Source organism: Macaca thibetana, chromosome 15, assembly GCF_024542745.1.
Source record: "Macaca thibetana thibetana isolate TM-01 chromosome 15, ASM2454274v1, whole genome shotgun sequence".
Lineage (NCBI taxonomy): Eukaryota > Metazoa > Chordata > Mammalia > Primates > Cercopithecidae > Macaca > Macaca thibetana.
Window position 1 is genome coordinate 7,126,812 of NC_065592.1, and position 6,796 is coordinate 7,133,607.

Here is a 6,796-nt window from a genome sequence, read left to right on the forward strand (position 1 = left end):
GTCCTGCCATCTTGGGTGCAGCAATGATGACATGCGCTGCTTCATCCCGGACTCCAGACAGCTGGAAACAGGCGCACGTGGAAGTGTGTACGCCAGGCACGGATATTGAGCATGTACAAGTTCTCTGCGTGCTGAACTCTATGTGTTCAGCTTACTGACAATGTCTAATGACAGTCCTGTGATGCAGCTGTGATATCCCCATTTATAGACGTGGAAGCTGAGGCTGAGGGGGTGAAGGCCTCCAGCCAGGAAGCTGAAAAGAGAAGGGGTCTGGCTCCTAAGTGGTCCCTATGGGACGTGGCACGAGGGCCGCTGGACTCAGATTCCTGGACCACAGGGACCTGATCTGCTCATCTCTCCACCAAGCACTCACCCCACTCTCCCTGGGTGGCCTCAGGAGGGGCACAGGAGCCCGGCTCAGACAGGGGTTATTAATAGCCAGAGGTTGTGTCAGCATTTCGTCTGGCCGGAGCTGCTGGCAGGTTCTGAGAGCCACATTGGGCCTCGCACTGGCGGGGCCATGGGATCTGATTTGGCTTCTGCCCAGCAGTAGTTAAGACATAAAGTCTGGGGTAGGATGGCCCCAGGTTCAAACCCTGGCTCAGCCACCTCCAGGCAAGTCCTTTCACCATTCCAAGCCCATTTTCCCCTTTGAGGGCTGGCAAGAAGATTATGTGAAGGGCTCTTTCTGTCCGTGATGATTTTGGTGACTTCCTCCAGGACCCTGAGACCCGCTCCTCTCCTTTGTATGGTGGGGTGACTCTGTACACATTCTCAGGTAGCTGAGAATCAAGAGTGAGCAAGCAAGCTTGGTGGGCTAACCTGAACCACCTACTGTAGCACCCAGACACTGGGAGGCAGGATGGGGCCACAGACACTCCTGGTTGTCAACCCACAAGCCTTTATTTTTACTTTTTTTTTTTTTAGAGATGAGGTCTCCTTATATTGCCCAAGCTGGTCTCGAACTCCTGGGCTCAAGTGATCCTCCCGCCTCCTCCTCCCAAAGTGTTGGGATTACAGGTATGAGCCACTGTGCCTGCCCCCTACAAACCTGTATAAGCACCCACCATGAGCCGCACAATCCCACTTCCCAAGAGACTGAGAATTAATTCATCCATTCATTCACTCATTCATTCAGTGCTTTTATTGATCTCGTCCTCTTATTGATCTCGCAGTCTAGTTGGGGATACAGGACACACATCCACAAAATAATTAGCCCATTTATAAAACAGTACAATTTTACCAATAACCTTATTTTTTCTTACTATATATATTAAAGTGTTACATACTCACTGCAATAGATTCAGCACACGCGGTTGATATAGGTTTCATCCTACCACCCAGTGTTAACATGAGGGTGATCAGGATATAAAGGGAATCTCACTTGTCTGATTTCCAGTTACTAAAATATTTTGCATCAACCAAGCATTACTTTAATAATTAGAAAACAATATATACTAAATAAGCTATATCTTTATATATCACATATATGCAACATACACAAAAATATGCATTTTTAAATTATTTTTTTTTTTGAGAGAGAGGATCTCACTCTGTTGCCTGGGCTGAAATGTAGTGGCATGATCTTGGCTCACTGCAATCTCTGTCTCCTGGGTTCAAGTGATTCTCATGCCTCAGCCTCCCGAGCAGCTGGGACTACAGGTGTGTGCCACCACGCCCAGCTAATTTTTGTATTTTGGGGTAGAGACGGGGTTTCAACCATGTTGGCCAGGCTGGTCTTGAACTCCTGACTTCAAGTGGTCTGCTGCCACGATCCTAAAATGCTGGGATTACAGATGGAAGCCGCTGCGCCTGGCATCAAAATATGCATTTTAAACATGTGATGACAAGCCGGGCGCGGTGGCTCACGCCTGTAATCCCAGCACTTTGGGAGGCCGAGACGGGTGGATCACGAGGTCAGGAGATCGAGACCATCCTGGCTAACACGGTGAAACCCCGTCTCTACTAAAAAGTACAAAAAACTAGCCGGGCGAGGTGGCGAACGCCTGTAGTCCCAGCTACTTGGGAGGCTGAGGCGGGAGAAAGGCGTGAACCCGGGAGGAGGCGGAGTTTGTAGTGAGCCGAGATCCGGCCACTGCACTCCAGCCTGGGCGACAGAGCGAGACTCCGTCTCAAAAAAAAACAAACAAACAAACAAACAAACAAACAAAAAAACATGTGATGACATTTTACCTTCTTCTGAAAAGCACCCTGCCCTTTTCACTTAATATAAATCTGGCCATGTTTCCACGACACCCTATTATTTTTCAAAGGCTGCCTGGCATTTTGTCACATGAATGGGCCAGAATTTATGTAACCAATCCCCTGTTATTGGACTTTTCATTGTTTCCATTGTGTAACTATTCAAAAACTACTTTAGGGTGGCTGTCCTTCTACATATATCCCCGTGCCCTAAAGCAGGATAGAAACAAGTAGTCAAGGCCGGGCGCAGTGGCTCACGCCTGTAATCCCAGCTCCTTGGGAGGCTGAGGCATGAGAATCGCTTGAACCCGGGAGGTGGAGGCTGCAGTGAGCCGAGATGATGCCAATGTACTCCAGCCTGGGAGACAAGAGCAAAACTCTGTCTCAAAAAAACAAAACAAGGCCGGGCCCGGTGGCTCACGCCTGTAATCCTGGCACTTTGGGAGGCCGAGGCAGGTGGATCAGGAGTTCGAGACCAGCCTGTCCAATGTGGTGAAACCCCATCTCTACTAAAAATATAAAAATTAGCAGGGCTTGGTGGCCCACACCTGTAATCCCAGCTACTCAGGAGGCTGAGGCAGGAGAATGGCTTGAACCCGGGAGACAAAGGTTGCAGTGAGCCAAGATCGCGTCATTGCACTCCAGTCTGGGTGACAAGAGCAAAACTCTGCCTCAAAAAAAAAAAAAAAAAAAAAAAAAAAAGAAAAAAAAAAAAAAGAAAAAGAAAAAAGGCAAAGAAAAAGAAAATAGGCCGGGCGTGGTGGCTCACGCCTGTAATCCCAGCACTTTGGGAGGCCAAGGTGGGCAGATCACGAGGTCAGGAGATCGAGACCATCCTGGCTAACGTGGTGAAACCCCGTCTCTACTAAAAAAAATACAAAAAATTAGCTGGGCGAGGTGGCGGGCGCCTGTAGCCCCAGCTAATTGGGAGGCTGAGTCAGGAGAATGGCTTGAACCCGGGAGACAAAGGTTGCAGTGAGCCAAGATCACGTCATTGCTCTCCAGTCTGGGTGACAAGAGCAAAACTCCAACTCAAAAAAGAAAGAAAAGAAAAAAAAAAAAAAGAAACAAATAGTCAAGGTGGGGTGACTGGGACCATGCTGGGAGGGATCCCATGGGATCTAGTAGGCTAACCCAAACACTGTAGTGTCCAGACATGGGGAGGCAGGATGGGGCCACAGACACTCCCCAAGGTGTCTTGTTGGACAAGGCAAGTCCAACCACCCTCTTCCCATGTTAGAGGAACAAGTGCAGGCCCAAGGTGGTGACATCACTTGTGAGGCCACACAACTGACCAGGGCCAGAGCTAGGACTTAAGCAGGCCAGTCCCTCTGACTCTGAGCCTTTGAGCTATCCTCCTAGCCACGTGTCCCACGGCTTCTCTGTTCCCTGCCTGCTCGGCCTCATCTGTCACTCATTCACTTACTCATTCAGTTTCACTCATTCACTCATCAACACTTTTTTTTTTTTTCTTTTTGAGACAGGGTCTTGCTCTGTTGCCCAGGCTGGAGTGCAGTGGCATGATCTTGGCTCACTGCAACCTCCACCTCCCAGGCTTAAGTGATCCTCCCACCTCAGCCTCCCAAGTAGCTGCAACTATAGATGCATACCACCACACCCGGTTAATTTTTCTATTTTTTTGTAGAAATGGAGTTTCACCATGTTGCGCAGGCTGGTCTTGCACTCATGAGCTCAAACAATCCGCCCACTTCGGTCTCCCAGAGTGCTGGGATTACAGACGTCAGCCACTGCACCCAGCCTTCACCAACATTTCTTGATGCCACAGTGTGCCAGGCCCCATGGAAGGACCAATGAGAAAAGTAAAGATGACCTTGGTGGCCCTGTTCCCTTAGACCAGTAGACCTCCCAGGATCATTGCTCTACCTGGGCCTTGTTCCAAATATTGATTGCTGAAAGGTGGGCTGGGGGTGAAGTGATTTACCAGGGCCCACAGCTAGTACAAGGATTCAGACCCAAAGCTCAACCTAAATCCCTAACCATCTGACAATACTACCTCTCTCTTACTTGACAGCAGGAATTTTCTGGCAGCTTTTGGTACCTAGAGCAGTTTGGACGTTGCAGACACTTGTTTTCTGTCTTTAAGAGTTTAAAATAGTTACCATAAATACGAACATGCATGTTTATCCCTGGTTTATACCTGACCCTTGCTATGCCTGTGCCAGGCTTGGAGTAAAGTGCACGCCCTACATCACCCAGTGTAACCAGCAAAGAAACTTCACAGACAGGCTTTTCACGCCCTTCACACAAAGGGGAAAACCGAGGCTCAGAGTTGAAGAGATGGAGCCAGGCCACTGCATGAGCCAGCAGGGAGCCCCGAGTCAAATCTCACCCCCCGACCCCTTGCCTTCTTCCCTCTTCTGCTCTCTGTTTTTTATTTTTTTCTTTTTGTTTTTTTTGAGACAGGGTCTCGTTCTGTCGCCCAGGCTAGAGTTAAGTGGCGCGATCTCAGCTCACTGTAACCTCCGCCTCCCGAGTTCAAGCGATTCTCCTGCCTCAGCCTCCCGAGTAGCTGAGACTACAGGTGTGCACCACCACGCCTGGCTAATTTTTTGTATTTTCAGTAGAGACGGAGTTTCATCATGTTGCCCAGCCTAGTCTCAAACTCCTGAGCCCAGGCAATCTGCTTGCTTTGGCCTCCCAAAGTGCTGGGGTCACAGGTGTGAGCCACCACACCCAGTCTTTTAATTTTCTTTTCTTTTCTTTTTTAAAGCCCATATCCCTTTTGGACGCAGCATAGCCTCACCTCTTTATTCTGTGAGTGTTTGGGGTTCTGTGTCCTGCTAGGAAAAGGCTCTTCCCCCCGGGGCAGGGCCTGTCCTCTATTTGTTCACTGGTGGGACCCAGGTGCTCAGGCAGTGCCTGGCTCATAGTAGAAGCAACTTCCAAGCCGGTCTTGAACCTGCTACACACCTGGTCATCAAAGACGATTGCCAGTGGGACACTACTGGGGGACTGATGGCAGAAAGGAAGGGGAGGCAGTGGGTGAAAAGCTCCACTCTGGGTGGGGCCGGCGGCCTGGCAGCTGCAGGGGAGAGGAGGGAGGGTCCGCCGCGGGGTGCACTGCCAGGAGGGCGAGGGAGCCCCGCGGAAAGCATTTTTCACCCCCGCCTCCCGCCCGGATCGCTTTCCCAGTTCGCATTTCTAAGGCCGCTTCTGGGTTATTTTGGTCGGGAAACCTGATCCTTCGCTGGGTTTATTTTAGCACCTTGGAGAACTCCCAGTCCCGCACCCGATCCCAGGCCGCCCCCTCCGTCCTTCCCGGGCGGCGGGGGGCGGGGGACCGCCGGGCTTGTTGTGGGGCGGCGCACCCCGCGCCTGGCCGCGGTAACCCGCGGTCCCCCACTCGCATCTCCTGCACGTGGGCTTCTCACCTCTCGGACGGAGGCTGCTGGGTGGGACTGGTGGTGAGGGGGTGCAGAGGGGCGGCGTCGGGGTGGGCGGGGCGGTGCTGAGCGCGCTCCAGCTCCGCGGTGCCGGCCTTGGGCTGCCTGAGTCTCCGGGCCTGGGCTGGGAGACTGCGTTCAGACGCGCACCCTGCGGGGGAAGACGTTAGGCGCTCAGGGCGGTGGCTGGAGGCTCCCAGAAACTTCCAGGAGGATGAGGAAGCCGGGCCACTGCGGGAGCGGAGGGTGTTGGGGGGCTTCACGGGGTGGAATGCGAGGTCAGGAACCCTACCTGGGACCCTCGGTGGGCAGCGAGGAACAGTCCCTACCCGCCCCTTCCCGATCTCGATTCAGCCTCAGTGCCTCGGACTCAGCCCCACACTCACACCCAACACACTCGCATGTGCAGGCACACTTGCACACTCACACTCATGCACACACACAGACGTGCTCACCACACTCTCACCAGTTCACACCCACACCCACGCAGACACACGGCCTCACCCACAGACACGCATGGACCCACACACACAACCAGAACACACACTTAAACAGATCCTTACACCCGCCAACTTTCATCCCCTCACACAATACACACACGGTTATACACAACTTGCACACACTTGCCCATCAACACCACATATGCTCATTCACACCATTACACACCCCAAGCACACACGGACATGCACCCACATGGCATGCAGGCACATACACTTACATGATGGACACACATACACACCCACACAATCACACACAACTGTCAAATGTAGCCTCACACACAGAGATGCACACTCACACCGTCATGCACAGATGCACATTCCCCCACACACCCTAACCCACTGCACACACACCCCACAGCCTCACACCCCACAGCCCTGGTGCACGCACCCTTCCTCCAGCTCAGCAGCAGACACACACATGTGGAAACAACTGACATACCTCCTGATTTATAGCCATTGATGCTGACTCATAACCATTTTGAGTATCAATGTGTACCTATTTATTATTGATGATAATTAATACCCTCATTCATGGCTCCTGGCATTATCCCCGACATCTCTGGCACGGGGATGCCAGTGCTGTTGTCTGGGCCTGGCTGTGACCCCTCCGCTATATCTTCCCAGTGCCTGGCCTGGTGGACGTGTCCGGTCCACACTGGGGAAGGAATGAATTCGAACAGTGGGCAGGTG